The sequence below is a fragment of the Leucopleurus acutus genome, assembly GCF_964270905.1.
Source record: "Leucopleurus acutus genome assembly, chromosome: 4".
NCBI classification, from domain to species: domain Eukaryota; kingdom Metazoa; phylum Chordata; class Mammalia; order Artiodactyla; family Delphinidae; genus Leucopleurus; species Leucopleurus acutus.
In genome coordinates, this window is record NC_139146.1 from 145,203,330 (window position 1) to 145,223,744 (window position 20,415).

Consider the following 20,415-nt stretch of genomic DNA (forward strand, 5'->3'; position numbering starts at 1 on the left):
TTCATACCACATAGGATACAATGTAAGTAATGAATAGGGCAAATATATTGTCATGAGTGGTAATGACCTGGAATTTGATATTTAATGTGTTGATTTGATACTTGGGGAGTGGTGGTAATTGTTTGATTGGCTCATTGAAGGATGGACCAGTAATGAATGGATTTTGAAGGTAACCTATACACAACATCTCTGGTATACTGTAGAGATTCAGGGAGGGGGAAATGCTGGAATGAAACTGTTCTGAACAACCTGTTCACCTCCCTGACTATTATTTAGACGAACGCTCCCTACACAAAGACATTAAGAAATGCACAGGAGGGGGTAGAACACAAGCATCTCTGAAGAGTTCTATGTGCTTGTTCTCTGTTGGCCTGAGATGACATTGGAATACTGCCATGAAACTGGATTTCTTGATATTAAAATGGGTGCAGGTTGATAAAGGCTAAATGTACATGTTCAGCCATCAGAGACAAGGTGAAATTATCATAGTATGCATGGTGTGTTGTGAATGGTAATTAATGTGTATTGACCTTCAGAGACCTATAGCGATAGCTCATCACAGGGTTCCTAAATATGGAATAGACAGGCAGCCTACTAAGGTGCTTCTTGATATGTATGCACAAAACAATTCTAGATCTGAGGGCAGAAAACCTAGTCTCAACTGATGAGTGGGAATTTGGAGCCACAGTTCCTAGAACTTATATAGTTTACAGATCCAAAAACCCAATACTGAAGAGGAGGCCAGGTTAGCATTTTTTATATGTTTTTTTTTTGACATTTTTCTTAAGTAATTCTTAATCTAATTGTCATGCCACACTTACACTTTTGTATTCTATTTATTATATTTTCACTGGCTGAATAATATTTTTCACAGTCAGATACACTATAGCTGACTTTGGTATCCTATTTTGGAAATGCAGACATTTTCATCATCATATATCACATTGCAATACACATCTTCTTTTTGATGGAATCCATGAAGAGAAGTTATTTGGTGAAAAATGAATTTTGTTATGTCATACAAGTGTTAACAATTTTCAGATACACTTTATAACATTATTTATTGAATAGGGATAAGTAATGTTACTCCTCTACTGCTAACATATGTCTTCCTGAAGTGTTGACATTTCAGTTGAATGACAAAATATTGTTCTGGCTATAAATCTGGCTAATAAATCTATTTTCAGATAAACAAAAGTAGGCTAGAAGGCATTAGCTCATGTAATTGAAGTGTCAATTTCCTATACATAGGAAGACTTCTCTAATTTATTATTTACATTTCCACGATAATTATAAAACATGTAAAGCTGCTTATAAATAGTAGTACCTTCTTTCCAACTCTTTAACATTATTTATACACTTGTTTTGAAGAGTCCCACATTAGCTTAATAATCAATTTTAACATATTTCATCTTTTCTTAATTAATAAATTGCTTTTATACATACAAATGCCATCTATACATACTTACCTGAAATAAGAATGTTCTTGTCATCAAATAAAGAAAAGAATGTGATTTTAACATTAGAAATTTCTACAGAAGGAGATAATCTTTATAATTCTTGAAACTTCAGGTTTAACACAAGTAGTTAAGTTTATTTTACTGAACTCAGTACCACAGAATATTTCTGATGAATACATTAGAAAAGTGTTAAATTAAAAATGAATTACAATCAAATTAAATGGTTGCTGGTTATACAACATAAACCTTATATATGCTGATTTTAACTTAAGTTCGAAATACGGATTGCTATGACTTATAGTAGAACTAAGTTGAATTACACTACACTTAAAAAGTAATATTGGCAGCTTTTTAATTTCACAATGTTTTCACTATTCCAGCCCATATAAAATTCTCACTGTTTCTAATGAGCTAGGGATAAAAAAACAGCCAAATGGACGTCAATTTTCCTATCTGATATTACAAAATTAAAACATTTGAGATGTTAATATTTCAATTAAAAGGGGATTTCAGGTTCTCAGTTTGTAAGACAGACTACATATGGTTTTACACAAGTTGTACCTCAAGTAATAGTCAAGGATCTTGAGGTTAGTGTTCCATTGAAATATAAGCTCCCTTAAGTACAACATTAAGAACATGGATCAGCAATATATATGGTGTTTACCATGATTCTCCACCACGAACTGGTTTACTTTCATATCTCCAAGAATAATGGCAGTGATGGTATGCAGAAACACTTGTTGCAAATCCTTTCTCATTTAACCAAGGCTTTATTTTTCCCTTCTGCACTAATTGTTTTGTATTCAATTATATTGGAAAAATGATCATAGGATGCATGAATTGCACTAAATCTTTCAGCGATTTTGAAATGACATTGAAATTAGTTCTTTTTTCTACTTTTTATGAGATTTTTTTTTAATAAAGGAGCTTCAAAATGTTTGAAATAGACCAGTTTAGTTGGAAGGTGTGGTAGTATATATGGCTGTTTGCTGAGATTTCCACTAACTCACAGATCTACATTTTATGGTACTAACTAATGGTTTATGAAAGCAGCTTTAGCACAAACCACAGTGGATCAGCAGACACATATCTTCCTTGAATTTCCTGCCATTTTTATATGTATATGTGACAAAAAAATGTGTTTGCTTACCTCTTTTTCTGTTTCCTTTCTCAATATCTATCAAAAGGACCTTGGAAATTTTAATAATAAAAATAAGACTTTGCATCTTCAAAACAATGATGTCACAACTAAATTTCAACAACTATGGAGACATGTATCTAAACCTTCATTGACTCCCAGAATATTTCCCAACACTTGTATGCTTTCTATAGTTATTTTACAAAAAGCACACATATTTTGTTTAGGAGGTGCTCTTAGAAATATCTTCAGCCTCCGTATTCATGCTCTTATTATATCTATTCCATTGTGCTATTTTAGAGGTCTTGTTAAAAAAAATAAGAGGAGAAAACAAACAGTGTCATTTTTTCTCTCCTGATTTGTCTTTAGATACGCTAGTATGTTTTGCTTGTAAGACTCAACAGTGTAAGTCCAAGATTTTGGTAAAAGATTTAAGTGTACAGTACACAGGATTTTTTAAATCTGATATCACAAAGTTAAAATATTTGAGATTTTAGTAACTCAGTATAAAAAAGGTGAAAGATATCCAAACAAAACCCTCAAAATCTTCAGAAAACTTTTAGGTAGTTTCGTTCAGGGATGAACTAAAAATTTTAAAGTCAATTTGTATGTCACCCCTTTGTTTTTCTCATGTCTACCACATTTGGCTTCATGTACTTTTGGTTTATTTTTTGTTTACTAAATTATTTGATTGATACTTCAGGGGCTTTGTTACTATTTTTAATACATCAATGTATATTATTGTATTGCCTATCTGCTCAGCAAAAAGGTAAAAACCAAAAAACAGGAACATAGTGCATGATTCTTTAAATATATATCATTTTAAAGTATATACACCAAACACCATTTTCTGGAGGTCTCAAAAATGATTACTTTTCTTTTTGTACTATTTTTCTTGTTATCTGCTGATTTCACCACAGACTTGGTAATGAAATGAATGCTGGGAAAGGTGCTTAAAGAGGAAATGTTGTCTGGATGACTAGTCGTTTGTCAAAGAGCATGAAACAAGATGGCCGTTGAGTCAGGCCTGCCACTCTATAGTGATGTATTAGCTTTTAATGTTTTAAAATAATTATAGCAGGGCCTTAGCCACTGTATAAAACCACTATATAAATTCTAGGGCCATTATCAATCCCATTTTTCAGGGATTCAATCAGTGGTTCTGAGGAAAACTGCACCCATTTTACCAGTCTTACAAGCATTTAAGTTCAAAAGGTAAGCAGCAGTTGTCAACAGAAATGAAAAGTAAAACAGATCTCATGAAGTTTCTAATTACCTCTGGAATTTCTAAGATTAGTTCCTAAACTAGGGCCTTATGCATATGTGCACCATTATTTCCACAGGGTCAGAAAAGGCTAATGCGTATTCAATCAATTTTAATAATGGTAAGAGAGCCAGGTCTAAGTCTAAAACACATTTTAAAGCTCCAAAATGCCATTCATTTTGGACCTAGTAACCTGTTAACAACCACTGAAGATTAGTTTTAAATTATAACTCATTTACTGACTGTATAGTAAGACCTACAATTTGATAGAGAAGGAATTTATTTAACATTATGAATTCAGTCTTTCAAAAACAATAGTGGTCTTCTCAATTTTGAACTTATTTAGCCTGTTTTCCAGAGTTCTTAGTCTTAAATTATTAGGAGGATATCTTAAGGAACAGAAAAGAAAAATAAATTTTTCTCCACTTTCTTTTCAGTATATTATTTTGAATAATAGGTTGGGAAATGGCTAAAGGAATGAGATTTTGGTGTGCTGGTGTTACAGAAAATGTATTGAGATAAAATAAAGACATTTATTCAGTATATGGGCTCTATAAATTCAGATAGATTTCAGTAAGTAATACAGATCTGTAATTGAAGAACACAAAATAATTCATATCGTAGTAATTTCCACAACACTGCTGATTGAATAAGCAAATGTGTATGAAGAAAGTTAATGGATTTCTGTGTTTGTGAATGCAAATACATAAGCTGAATGCATTTCAGAATTCCACATGAAGTTTAACTATATTACTTAAAAGACTATCTCCTCCTCTTACTCCTCCTAATGAGCTATTTGGGTGTGGTTTCTAGATTTTCTAGGAAGTTCTAAAGGCATTTTTAATCTAGAGTCCCTATAGTCACTAAGTCAGGGACTTGGGTTGAATTGATGAGCAATGGAAAAATCAGAAAACATGTTCAAATTGCTAGGCTCAAGTGGTAAATCAAAATCATAGATGTAACAAAATAGGAAGGGGGTCAAGAAGGAAAGGGGTCAGGGTGAAGTTGCAAAACAAAGCAAAATAAACAAAAATCTTATTAAGCTCAAGCCAAAATCAGGAAGTAAGAGATTATAAAACAAAGGTCAGGAAAAAAGTAATAAAAGCCTCTATTTGTTGAGTATTACTAATGCACTAGGCACTGTGTTAAGAGTTTATAAGTATTTTCTTACGTAATCTTCACCACAGTTTTATGAAATGATTAGGAAAGCTGACTGGGTTTCTTTAGTCAAGGTCAAGATCATAGAGTAGGAACAGACGATTCATGCTCACAGGCTCTCACAGCCAAGGGAAAAGACCAGGCAGGAAGTGACCCATGTCAGAGACTCTAGGAAGCTAGATCCCAAGAATCATGGTGTCTCTTGCTCCAAGTACATTTCTTCCATCAAGGGTTCTGATTTATTACTGCCACTTCATTTTCTCCCTTTGTTCTCCTCAGTGATAAGAATAAACAGGTTTATTGTGGGTTGACAAAGCTAAAAAATTAGGACAGGGGCTTCCCTGGTGGCACAGTGGTTGAGAGTCCGCCTGCCGATGCAGGGGACACGGGTTCGTGCCCCGGTCCGGGAGAATCCCACATGCTGCGGAGCGGCTGGGCCCGTGAGCCATGGCCACTGAGCCTGCGTGTCTGGAGCCTGTGCTCCGTAACGGGAGAGGCCACAACAGTGAGAGGCCCACGTAACGCAAAAAAAAAAAAAAAAAAAAAAGAAAAAAAAAATTAGGACAGATTCAAGCAAACAAAATTAAAATAAGTGAATAAGAGTTTAGATATCTATAAGAATTAGGAAAAAAATCCTCCTTATTTTGTCTTGGAAATAATTTACTAAGACCAAGATACTTTTTTAGATGATGGTAGGAAGCAATCAACTTAAAACATAACCAGTATAATTAATAGAAGACTTTGGAATATGTAACATATCAGGGAGGTGATATTGCAAAGACAAGAGATTCTAATGATGAACAAATAATAGAGAAAATAGGAAGGTGAAGATCTCTTTCCTCAAACTTTTCTGGAAGGTGGGCTGTGATCCTATATAATTAACTCCATCGTTTGGATAACTCAGCAAGTGCTTTTGTCATGTCTCTATTTTAATGGTGATGTATAAACCTTTTATTGTATCAGTAAAAAATTATGAGCACAATTATTAAAATTATAAATATCTATTATTTTTCTTTTAAAATTGCTTTGACAAATAACTTTGTAACTAACCTTAGACACAGTAGGTTATATGCAGGTGAATAAAACTTTATGTCTTACATACAAACAAAATGATGAGTTATTCTTTTGTTTCCCTTTTTCCTGGAGACATTCATTCACCTATTTTCCACATAGGTTTATTGAAAATAGAAAAAAAAAATTTTTTGCTTCTTCCAAGTTTCACAGACTTAGAAATTTCTTCTATGCACATATGGCCATACACAAGAGACCCCTGAAATGGCTTAAGAATTCAGGCTGCTATTTGAAAACAGACATGCTGGGAGATTTTTATGTGACGATATTATCTGAGGAATTGTTATTAATATTAATTATAGTCATATGACTAAGTTCTTGTGCAATTTTATGCAACTTTTTAAAAAGTTTCTTTTATCATGTTGCTCATGATACAAACTTATTCTAATTCTAATATGGAATGAACTTTTCAGCAGACAGACCCTTTAGAAAATATTGGAGAACTGTAGGCAAATAATGAAATCCAAACAAATCAAATTCATCACTGACAGTCATTTCTGTGGTTTAATACAACTCTTCACAACACCTTTTAGAGTTCTCTTCTGCCTAATAATCTTTGGTGGCTCTGGAAGTAATAACTTGAAGATTATTTGATGTTTTTTCCTTACAAATGAAATTTTTAAAATTGTAATGATTAGATGAGCTATTTTAGGTAAATTTTGATCAGCTGCTTTCTTCTTTTGCTCTCTGGTCTCTTTACAGAGCTGTTGAATTTTCCCCCGCAATTATCATTTTGAACACAGCCTTCCTTTATAGTTAGGTATATAAAAGTTTTGCTGCTGTATTTTTAAAGTATTCTAATAGCCTCACTGTATTGCATCATATAATTTTATACCTTTATAAACACCAGTAATATGCACTTAAATGGCTAACTTTCAATCTGGTTTTCAGCACACTTTTGTCCAAATAACTTTTTGTCCAAATGATGTAGTCAGTACTTCTTAAGTGTTGCAGTGTTGTCATGCATTACGTCCAAACAATTTCCTGTCTGAGTATGTTAAAGGGTCCTCAAATTATCTAGTGAAACACAGAATGTAAAGCTATAATTATGTTATTAAGTTATTATTATTTTCTAAATAAATCTTTTAAAATTCTATGAAATTTATGTAATTTTAATTGTTAAAAATGTGTAAATATGTAATATGGTACGATGTTTGGCTGAAAGTATCAAGTCTTTGAACTGTACATATACATATCATTAAACTCAGAAGCTGCATAACTAAAATAATTTCTTAAGAAAATAATCATGGATGTGCACAAAGATTGAATGACTAGAATGATTTTTCACAATTTTATAAATATATAATAATAGAGAATTTGGCAAGCAAATTATATATATGTACACCCACTTATAATACGGATTCTTATATAGATTTATAAAGACTTATATAGTAAATAATGCTGCAGAAGAACGTCTAAATGAATAAATAGATGTTCAGGATGTACTGTTAAGTTAATTATGAACACATTATATACAGTAGGAAACCACTGTTATACATTAATATATTTTCTGTATGCTAACACCCACTCAGGTGCTAAGTCCTACCGTGTATACTTCTAATCACTCACTCTTTTCCATTCTTACTTCCATTTTTGCTGTTGTAGTGGTTAATGTTTTTCAGGCCTGCACGAATTCAGCTAGTCTACTTCAACAGTCTCATAATCTCGAAGCCATCTTTCATGCTGTCTCTAAACAGCACAGATCACTTAGCTATTTGGATGAGAAGTTGTTATTGTTGCTTTAAATAAAGAACCCATATATTCAGTAGTGTTTCATACTTTTATATTTATAAGCATAAATTCTAATCTAACACAACACTTTCATTGTGATTAATACTTACATTATGCCAGATCATTTGCTGATAAAACTCTAACTTTCATCAGCATGAATAAAGTATTTAATTTAGGAAAAGAAATGAACAATGCTTAAATTGATGAATAAGAAGTACTTCTTAAACTTGAAAAAAAAATAAACCTAAAAATTGTTCTAAGCTTAAACTTCCACATTTTCTGTGTTAAAGGGAGGTTTTCCAGCGAAGGCATCTTGATAAGAAATAACATGTCAAACTGAAGATCGAAAGTACTAGATCAAAGCACTTCAAGATCAGCCTGGGAGGATCCCTGTAAGCTTCATCTGAGTCTTCAAACCTCTCAGATTTGCTGTAGGATTCCTACCAGCACTTTGGCTTTTTTGTAACTTAATCAACAGTGAATTAAAAATGGGAAACACAAACTAGAGAATTATAGAATACAACACTTTGGAAATGCTTAACATATGAAGAGACAGTTTAAAAATTGGAGCTAGTGGCATTTTTTTTTCTCATAACCTATCTGTAAGAAGCAGCACAGCCTCTGTGCCCTTCAGAGAAATTATCAAAAAAATCATCTGCACAGAAGCAAAAGAAAGGGGGAAAAGAGTTTTAATAATATTCAAAGTTTTTTTCCTGTAAAGTTTGTTTCATTTTATTTCAATGACAGATGTTGCAATTCAAAAATTAAATCTATATTTTAAAAGAGGCGTATAATATCTTTATTCTACTTCGCTTTTCTCATTCTTTACTTCCTTTGGGGTCTCTGATTTCAAATGTTTTTAATTATAGCATTGCTAAAAGCCTTGTAAAATAGATTAGACACAGAAAATGCACATCTAATAATCATTGTATTTGCTGGCTTGTTTTTATATCATTTAAAAATTGAGCTGCATTTTATAATGTCATAAGGGAAATGAAAATATAAAAATCTGCAATTTAAAATTAAAATGTCTCATATTTTGTAGGAATATTCAGCCACTACTTAAAAGCAAAGAAAAAAATAATTAAACAGTAAAACTTGTAGATTATTGCTTTGGAAAATCATATACTTTTGGTTATTTTCTGCCACCTGTGTATTATATACTATTTGTTTTCAACTTTATCCATTATTGCTATGAAGTTTATTAAACTATAATGACATACCAGGAGGAGGTATTCTCCTAAAGGAGAATATGTATGTACTTAACATGTATGTAATATGTTAGCTTATAAACTTATAATACTTCATGGTGTTATTTGTTTGATATATGAAATTATTTACACCTTGGATATGTGCTTATGTCATTACACTTTTCTCAGTTGATAAGCTACCTAAATTCAATGACAGTCTCAGTCACAGATTTGAGGTTTAAACTGCATTGCAGTCAAGTCTTGGAGTGAAACAAGTATAGCCAGCTTATAAGTTTGACGTCTGCAATTACTGTTCATTTTCTAAGTTTTCCTGGGTATAAAGGCATGTTAAATTGCCTTTTAGTGCCAGGAATGACTTTTTCTCGGCCAGATTACTCTCTTTTGGTTCATCAGTTAGATATGTATTCTATTTAATTTAGTAGCACAAAAGTTACTCATTCCAACTTGAAAGTGCCCATCCTGGACATTGTATGTGGTCAGCTTCATTATCTGACATTATTATTAAAAATGTGTTTGTGCTACTAAAGCAAGCTTTAATACTTATCTTTTTTAATGAATTATTCAGGTCATCAAATATAATTTCTAACTTGCTTAACCTAATTCAAGTCAGCATTTGTAGAATGTCAACTGGGTCAATATTAGCTCAGAAGAAAAAATTAAAAATCAATGAATATCAGGGTGAACATTTTAATTTTTACTCTTTAACCTAAACCATTTCCTATATTTTGAGGATTTAATATTAAAGACTCACTTTAAAATATTTAGTTTTTCAGAATTGTCCCTAATCTATACAACTATGTACAACAAAAATAAAAGGACCAGCTGCACTATTTCAACAGAAGGTTTGACCTTGTTTTTCCTATAGCTTAAGGATTAAGTATAGCCCCAATGGATGAACTGTACATCATTTTCAAAAGAAGGTTTTCTGGAGGATAATGCTGAGTGTACAGATTCCTACTGTGCCTGAAACTAGTGTCTATTTAATCTTATGCTCAAGATGGCCTTTTGTGACCAAATCGCTGTGGATTTAAAAATCAAGAAATTTTTAAATCAAGAACTGGCCTTGACAAGGAAAACTAGGAGTAGAATGTTACTGATTTTTTTTTTTTTTCTGTGAGAGAAGTCAAAGAATCTGGTGCTATTATGAATGTTAGTAGATTTCAACATCGTTTTGGACAAAGGGAAGTATATATATAAATTGCAAATGAAGAAAAGTAATAAGAAAGATCTTCAATTCCTTTACACGAAGCATATTCTATAGAGAACCTTATTTCTGGTGATTTAGGAACAGGGGATTATTTAATCCTACTCTGAAAGAAAGACATTATATTATTAGTAGTTTGCTTTGTTATAGGAAAGAATTGCACTGGGGAAGATTACTTAGAAGAACCGTCTTCTTCAGGAGCTATCACCACAAATAAAGCTGGAAATGTACCTCTTGTACTTTTTGATTAACTGTTAATATGTTGTCTGTAATGAATAACCATACTTGCTTGATCTGCAGAGTGGAAAACAGTGTGTCTAGGTCTTGGAGTTAATGCTTCTTAAAGGTACAATGGATTGGATATATTTTGTAACCAACATATATTTACCTAAATAGATATACATCTTACACCTACAAAATATAATCATGAGCTGATTTAGGTACAAATCTACAATTTTTTTGAAACAATCACTACATCCCCAAATATGGATTTGAACATAGAACAGATACAGAATAGTTTTCCAATTAACACCCTCTAAGACAACCACTCCCGTGCTCCAGTGACTCTCCAATACTCTCAAAGTAGAAGCCCAAGTACACAAAGCCTGATGTCATCTGAATCAATGGCCCTCTCTGACCTCACCTCCTTCTAAGCTATTCTTCTGGCCCCTTGGAGCAGGCCCTTTGCATCTGTGGTTCCCTATACCTGACCACCCTTCCCCCAGATACTGATGTAGCATAATCCTTATCCTCCTGTCATCCTCTTTGCTTCAATATCAAATTCTCAGAGGCTTATTTCAACAAGCCCATTGAAAATTGCAGCCCTTCCACATATACTTCAATTTCCTCTCACTGTAAGTCACTTTTCCTACAGTATTTGAGTTCTGATATACTATGTAATTTATTTATTTATTTATCATACCTATTGTTTGTTACCTGGCTCCCTTCACTAGAATATAAGTTCCATGAAGGCTTGAATCTTTTTATCAGATGGTAGTCCCAGGAGTTTGAACAGTGCCTGTCACATTGTAGACATTCAATAAATGTTGAATAAACGAATGATCTCAAATTTGGATCATAAATACTTAGTTTTAGGGTACATAAAACATGTTTAGTCTGAAAGGTAATGTTTTTCTCAATTTATAAAAGTGTTTGTAAAAGTTCTCGGTTGACTGAACGGGTATATATCACAGAGGAATTCAGACATATGTAATCTGTCTCTCATATATTTAATGATGTCTAATGAAAAAATGCATTTTCTAATAAAAATGATGTAATATGATTCTAAATAAAACTTCTGTTTGTTTTCTCAGCAGAATAAACTGGTCTTCTGGAAAAGTAACAAAGATGTTTCACTTATTGCAATACTTTTTATGACAATGAATGCACGACAAACTTAACACTGCCTTTGTTCAAGACAGCATTGAATAAAGGAAGTTTATTCCCAATGTAAAAGTTGTAGCCAGTAGTGCAGTTAATTAAGAGAAAATGTCAATAGAACTTAACATTGTCACAGGATAATGGTTCCTGCTGCTAGATATATGTCAAGAGACAGATAAATAAGATGGAGTGATTTATTAAGCAGTGCCACACTCCAGGCAATGCATTTCTAGAAGATTACAGCACTCCTTGGGTGGTGATGTAAGGCAGAGGACTGAAAACTAAGTGGCTTTAACTCTTTGGATAGTACAACAACAGTACAGAAATGTGGTGATTACGGACAGTCCCTGCTGATACAGCAAAATTACTTTTATATTTAGAAAAAAAGAAGAGATTATCATGATATTATAGAGGCTCTAAGTTAAAACAGAATCCCATCAACAATCTTTCAATAACTTAATTATGTGGAAAAGTCATACTATTCCGAAATTTTAAAGGCTGAAAAAATTAAGATCACATCTATTTAAACTACAGACTTCTTAAAAATTCTGTTTCAGGCAATAAATTATTACTGATTTAAGAACTTGGTTATTTTTCTAACCAAAAACTGTATTAAAACTGTTTTTGGAAAAACATCCAAAGGTCTTTTATTCCTTTTCAATAATTTAAATAATATAATCCAATTTATTTTTAGATTGTTAATACTGATTAAATAATATCACAGAAGGTTTTAATTTAGAATCAACCTTTTGAATACTGGTATGGCATATTCTTTGCTTCAAATGTAACTCAGAATACTATCATGTGCTTTGATTTTCTCAAAGTCACAAGTTTCACTGGTTACTGGGAAATTGTTTTCATCTTAAAATTAACCTTATATCTGGTATTATACATTACAACGCTGCAATAATAGAAAATAATAAGAAAATACAGTTAACTATATTATTTATGACTTTCCCATGCATTATATTGCATTTCAAAAGTATTTACAATATAAGTATTACATGTATGTTAACAACAGAAACCATAGTTCAGTGATGTTCTTAAGTTTAAAAGCATTCTATCAGGGAAATAAAAATTTTGGCATAGTATTTAACATAGATTATATCTATATAATAGAAAAGATCGCTTTTAGTTTTATTAATGTATTGAACAGTCAAGTCGTTATTGGCATTTTAAACTCATAAAATATTCTGGTTTCTAATAGTGGCATTGTGAGTATACTAAAATAAAAACTGAAATATAATTCTCATCATCATAATCATTTTTATCTGGAAAGCGTCCATATGGTTCTAGACTGCCACCAATGGCAGTTTTTGAAGATTGCTTAGTTTAGGAAAATTAGCCTTCTGTGTGATGTTTATGCTTAATTATGTGCTATTTTAGCCACAGATCTCAATATATATTCCAAAAACAAAATACAGATATTCACAGGTTTTATAAATTAGTCCCCAAAAGATTATTTAGTCTTTTCGAGCCCCAAAGAGCTGCATATATAAATTGGAAGCATCCTGAATCAAAACTTATAATTCCATTCAATTTGGTTCATTACTTTGTTGCATCTTTGGCCATATTATGTATGCTACAGTTTATTACAAGTACATGTGGTAATGATGTGCTTACATAGGGAAAAATGTTCTTGTAGCTTTTCATGTCTAGTTGAATGACATAAAGTTATTATGAATTTGTTAGTGTATGTTTTTTACTGTAAGCATTTTCATTAGCTGGACTGGCTTCCCTAATACACTTCCTTATGCCTAATTACAATATGCTTCTTTGAAATACTGCTTATTTTCTGTGAGGTAATAATGAGTATATAAAGCATTAAACAATGTGGCTGATTTCATCTCTTGCTATGAATGGCAAAAATAGTGAGAAAATAATAATTACAATGTTGAGTGCCTTTTTTATGTCTTGCACACAGTTTTAAGTGTTTTATATCCATGAACTCTTAATTTTCCAAACACCTGATATAGTAGGTAATTATTATTTGGGGAACTAGAGCACCTAGAGGCTAAGAAGCTTGTCCAGCATCACATAGCTAGTAAATGTATAGATAGTTCAGTTTAAAACTGAACTGTCTCTTAATCAAACACAAAGATATGAAAAGAGTTGTTTAATTAGATATTTGTATTATATAATCATACAATCTTATAACTGGAAGAAAAAATTTAAATAATCTGACTCTTTTATAGATCAGGAAACAAAGATCAAGTGAATTAATGGGCCAGTTCATTTTTTCCGTTGTCACTAGGCAAAGAAAAATTGGTTCCTAATCTGTGTCCCTCTCTTTAATAGGTCATGACTCGGTATGAATTTGACCTAATTGTAATGCACCAGATAGTGGCCTATTTGTTAACTCTGCACCCGTTGTGACTTGGGCTTTCCTCAGTGTGATTATTACGATCTTATGATGGAGCTGTGTGTTTACTAGTTTGTTTCCCTCATTACATTGAAAGCTCCATGAAGACAGATACCACGCTGTCCTATTCACTCTTGTGACTAGATAAGTAATTCTTATTTAATATCCAAGGAGATGCTTTCTAGATAATGAATAATTCTAAATGGTAAAGGCAGAGGAAATACTTTTAGGAAATGTTAAAGCAGAGTTTAAACAATGTATATTATTAACGGTTAGAAAACAACTGAAGCAGACAAACTGCACATCTGTCCCAAATGGAATGTTTAGAGTCTGAGAGACAGAGCTGTAAATATAAAGAGACTCTATAAAGTTTGGTCACCCACAAATCAGAGAGCAATTTTACATGCCCACAGTGTGGAAATATGGATTATGCATTGGTCTTTTGTTACATCTTGATGCCAAAAAAGAACAACTGTCATCAAGAAAGTAGTTTACAAATAAGAAACACTGATATACATGATGAAATATACGATGCTAATTTTTACTTTATGTTATGCATTGGAATTTCTCTGCCTTACAATTGTGAAAAGTTCAAGTTAAGGCCATGCCACATTTAAGGGTATTTAACAAAAGTATCACAGGACCTTATTGCCCTGTTTTGTAGACTGAAACAGGAATCCTAAATTTAGCATTATGTGTGTTACAGTTAGCTTATAAGTATGCATTTTAGAGATAGGTTAAGTGGTAAAGGTCTTATTTTTCAAAACATAATTTTGTTTTTAAAAGCTTTGGTAAGTTTTCCATATTTTTAGAAATATGACCATCATTATTAAAGTTCTAACTACATATTCTAACTACAGGTGAAGGGGAAAATGAAATGAGGTCAAACAAAAATTGAATTCCCAAATTTACATTCCAAGCTGATTGTCCATACTATCCTTTGATCCCAATACTTTAACTTTGATCAATCCTAAATCACCTTTAGAATAAATTTATCTTTGGAGATGTCTGGCCCTATTCTTTTGTTTTTCCCTAGCTCACCTGTGTTTGTTTGTATATTTCCTTTTCAGTTTTACTGAGATATAATTGACATTCAGTACTGTGTAAGTTTAAGTTGTAGAGCGTAATGATTCAACTTATATACATCATGACAAGATTGCCACAACAAGTTTAGGGATTATCTATCATTTTGTACAGATAAAAATTTTTAAAAAATTGTCCTTGTGATGAGAACTCTTAGAACTTACTCTCTTAACTTCCACATACAACATTCAGCAGCATTAATCATATTTATCATGTTGTACATAACCATCCTAGTACTTATTTATACTATAACTAGAAGCTTGTACTTTTTGGCTACTTTCATCCAATTCCTCCTCCCTTCACCCACTGGTAACCACAGTCTGATCTCTTTCTATGAGTTTGCTTGTTTGGTTTTGAACTATAATTGACCTATAACACTATGTTAGTTGCTGGTACACAGTGATTTGATATTTCTATACATTTCAAAATGATCACCATGATAAGTCTAGTTACCATCTATCACCATACAAAAATATCACATTATTATTGCCTACATTCCCCACACTGTACATTTCTGTCCCTAACCTTGTTACTTAAGCTGAGGGGTACTGTAATACGGTACTGTAAAAACACCAAGTACTATGAAGATGTCAATGCTATTTTAAAGGATTTATGACACCTGTTTTTTTATCATTTAAACTTAGATTAAAAAAATGTATTTTTTTACATCTTTTTTAGAGTATAATTGCTTTACAATGGTGTGTTAGTTTCTGCTTTATAACAAAGTGAATCAGTTATACATATACATATGTTCCCATATCTCCTCCCACTTGCGTCTCCCTCCCACCCTCCCTATCCCACCCCTCTAGGTGGTCACAAAGCACCGAGCTGATCTCCCTGTGCTATGCGGCTGCTTCCCACTACCTATTTATTTTACGTTTGGTAGTGTATATATGTCCATGCCATTCTCTCGCTTTGTCACAGCTTACCCTTCTCCCTCCCCACATCCTCAAGTCCATTCTCTAGTAGGTCTGTCTTTATTCCTGTCTTACCCCTAGGTTCTTCATGACAAAAAAATGTATTTTCTTATAGCATTTTGGGAAAGAAGAGAAACCAACTCAGAAAATCTTAAGACCACCCTTCAAGTTTTTAAAATGTTTCTTGAAAGCAACTCTTCTGTTTTATTAAATACTAAAATAATGCTTTTAATTATGGTATGTACTCATAAGTAGTTCAGAAGAGTCAAGAACATGTTGTTCACACCAGTTCTTGTTCTATAAGCATTTTATGAGCAGAAATCTGATTTGTGCCTCATGTTCCTTAATTACTTTTACCTCTTCGAAAACCTAGTTTAGCATGGAAAGGATTTCCTGGCTCAAACCATAAAGAGTTGGTATTAAAATAAATGAAACCCAGGGGCTATCTCATGTATATAGTTTATGGAATAATTGCTTCGGAGCTCATTACAGTTCACTGGGAAAAACTAGTGGATTCACATCTTAGCGTCACGGCATTGTTTTCTGGTCACACAGATTAGTCACACTCCACACCTATAATGAAGGAGTTTAAACAGTCTTTGAAAGTATGAGAGTTCATCTTTTTCTTTGGTGTTGAAGAATTCTGGTGATAAAAAGAAAGAAAATGAGCAGCTTGTTATGTTTTAAATCAGCATGAGGAAATTCTCAAGTAGATGTGACAGCATTCAGAGTACTTGGCTCTCCCTTCGTTAAGGACTGCCTATAATAATTAGCAACAACAGAGATGTTGTTCTCACCTAAATAAAAATTACAGAGAGCCTTTTTGAGTTAATATCTGTAAGAACAGAATATAGAAAAAAACTTGTCTCTATAGTCCAGTTAACCTGTCACTGGGAATTACTCATTTTCTCTGTGTTCATTAGGGTCAGTAAACAGCAGAGCTAGCCAATATAATTTTTGTTATATTCAAATTGAATGTGAAATATCAGATAACATTACAAAGGAATGGCTTTAGCTACTGCATTTCAAGGCTTGAATCCTTTGGGGTTTTGTGACTAGGACATTGGCAAATTTCATATATTTGATATCTACACTATTAAAATGGATGTCTTTTTGAGTTATTCTCAAAGTTTTAAACAGATGCTTTCTCATCAACAATCTTTTCTGTTGCCTAATTTGATAGAGAAGAATGTCTGACTCTTCTTTTTGTGGAAATGAGAAAGTTGTGATTCTCTGTAACACTGCAATCCTTCTGGCAGCAGGAAGAACTCTTTATTTTCTTCCAAAAATTGTCCTGGGATCTCAAAGTCAGTGGGTTGCCTTTGATGTAAACTCTTGTGCAGCAGCCACCAGGTTATCTTCTACCATTCCTAAAGGTCCTCTTTATTCATCACTAGCAACTGTGGAACTATTTGATCCTTAAGAAAATTACCAAAGGAATTTTCCCTCTGTACTCCTTTCAATAATTCTGTCTGCTGCTCTCATCAAAAGTGGTTTATTTGGTCCCAATTTGGCTATGGCCCACTTACATGATGTTGAACATTCCTGCAAGGACTGTGTCTTTCTTATGATCATATTCAAAATATCTAGGTTGGGTATGGCATATAGTACATCCAAGGAATATTTATTAAGCCGGTTAATACAGTTATTCCTTGTTTTTCTTTTGTTCTTTGTGTTCCTGGCGCATAGCTGGTATATAGTAAATGCTTGCTGGTAAACATATGTGATAGCCTGAAACATTTTACGTGACTATAAATATTTATACTTCATAGAACCAGACCATCTGAGGTAAACTCTGAAATTTCCCTTTGCAAGTAAACAGTAAACAAATTACATACAACCACATGTGTGAACAAGTCACGGAGGCCCTTCATGGCCCAGATGATATTAAGAGTCACTGACCATAAACTAAATATCAGAAATCTTCAAAAATCAAGCCCCAGTTTTTTTTTAAGTATGTTGATTGCAGAGAGATGTACATAGGCATGAAGATAAGGGAGGATATGAAATGGCAACAAAACTTGCATAAAATTGGTGTCTCATTCATGCATTAAACTGCCTAATTCACAAACTCTAATGTTCTAGCCAAACAGATGTACTAAGTTTATCTCTATAATGGACCATACTGATTTTGCACAGTTGGATTCCCTAAGCTGTTTTTCTGGAATGCTCTGAAGTTACAGATTTTTTAAAAAAATCAGGATTAGTAAACAGCTTACGTATATTTAACATTTTTCTGCTTTTAGCTGTCCCTGAACTCTTTTTTCAAACATCTATATGATAATACATGAAATGCCCTTTTATTCCTACTCAATCTAGTCTCTAGTGGCTCATTAAAGACCGTAATTCTGAAATAATTCAGAAATATTACTGTACTTCTCCTTAAAAGACTATATTTTTATTAGAAATTATCACTAATTCCAAACTTCATTGCCTGTGCATGGACACTTCATTGACTGATTCTTTTTTTCATGGGGTTTTTGAAGTCTTTTCTTAATTTATTTTTAATCAAAGTGTAAAGATACTTTCAGTACCTTTTAATGAATTCACCTTTTCCATTGTTAGCAGGTGGAAGAATAGCAACATTTCAGAGATGAAGTAGTTAATCATATGCAATTCAGCATGATGCATCATTATGAATTCGTATAAATGTATAATCAACCCACAGGCTGTACAACTTATTTAAGGGAGCAGTTGAGATAGAAAAGTGCTTAACATATTTATAACTTTTGATATCTGAAGCCTGTTTACAGACTAGAAAAGCATGTAACCATATGGATAATTTTATTTATCTTTTTCTTTTGGGTGTTCTCCAAAACTTGCTGAAACTGGGCCACCTGGAGACAGAATTCAGAAAGCCAGTCCATAAGCTTGTCAACATTCTCAAAAGTGAGGCTTCAACCAATGGGAAACCTTATTTATAAGCTTCTCATCTTAGCTACTTGAGAAAATACACCAGTGAAGACATTCTGATAACTTCCTGTTTGGTTTAAGTGAGTTTAAGTCATTGGGCAATAGACTGTAATCTAATAAACACAATGTTGCAGTTAATTCCATGCTTGATTTAGTTAAGTATTTAGCATTTATTCACTTATTTAGTTGATCAGTATGCATTTATTAAACACCTAATACGTACAAGACACTGAATTAGGCAAAGAGACTATAAAGATAAATAGGACACTATCTTGTGTTCAAAGGACTCAGGTGGAGACAAAAGAAAACGCAAAGACTTCCTGAAGGAAGTGAGATCAGAATAAGAACTAGAGGATGCACAGGAATTTGCCATATGAAAGCAGAGAGTGGGCGTAGAGCTTAAGCAATTGGTAATAAAGGCATTTCACGATTTGAAAAGAGTAGAAGCAAAGGCAGAGAGGCAAGACACAGTCTTGTCTTCTGTTCAAGAGACAAAAGCAGTTTGGAATAACTGGACAATTACATGTGAGCCATGAGTGGTAGGAGATGAGAATCAAGACTGGTGAAGACCCAAACGATGGAGTATTGTTCGTGCTCTAAATAACTTTAAACTGTGGGCACTGGGGAGCCAAGGAAATATTTGAGGAATGGGAATTATGTGGTTAGCTCTCCATTACAGTGATAATTTGAGTATATGTGTAAGTATGTGGAGCATATATTTGCAGGAAACAAAACTGAAAAAGAAAGACCTATTATGAGATTCCTGTAGCTCAGATGAGAAATGAGATGGGCCTAATCTAGGTAAAAATCAAGGTCTTATGTCTCTAGGTGAGAAGAGATTTCCACTCCTAGAAGTAAGTATGAAGTAAAATTTGCACGACTTACAGTTGGATATAAGGGATAGAAGGAAGAAAAAATCAAAACTGTTTTCAAAGTTTCTAACCTGTAAGTCTGAGTGGTTGCTAATGCATCAGCTAGAATAGAGGACACGAGAGGCTATAAAGGTTTAAAGTGCAAAAAAATCCAATTATTGGCATGTTGGAATTTGTGGTATCTCTGATATATCCAGAGAGTCTAGTGAGAGTATATAAAACTAAAATTCAAGGATGATATAGATTTGGGAGTCATCTAGATTTTGGTAGTTATTGAAACCATGCACAGAAAAACTAGATGGAATGGGAAGAAGTGAGATAAACAGAGAGGTTAGTTACATGTAGCTTTACCACCTTCTATTTCTAGTCAGTACTCATATTCATCAACATCCTAGTTATCTATCCTCATTTATTGACAATTTTGGCACACGGCTTATTTTCTTTCTCTCTAATCCAAGCCAACCATCATTACAGATGGCTCATCTAATCCTCTGGGTTCTCAGTTGATCAGCTTTGAAGTTCTTCACCAACTCTTCAGGAATCCACATCTACACACCTGTAACTTGTCCTCTACTGCTTCATCTCAAAAATGTTAGGCTCAGGTGTCCCATTTTGTCAATACAAACTTTGAACTATCTCACACTGATATTT

The 20,415-nt window shown here is 33.0% G+C and overlaps 1 protein-coding gene across 3 annotated transcripts in view; it reads right to left on the bottom strand.

Annotated features, from left to right (window-relative positions):
• The window catches only part of GRID2 (glutamate ionotropic receptor delta type subunit 2), a gene marked incomplete at both ends in the record, with an annotated part of 1,370,777 nt that overhangs the window by 283,908 nt on the left and 1,066,454 nt on the right, over positions 1–20,415 (bottom strand). The gene's annotated exons all lie outside the window — the stretch shown is intronic.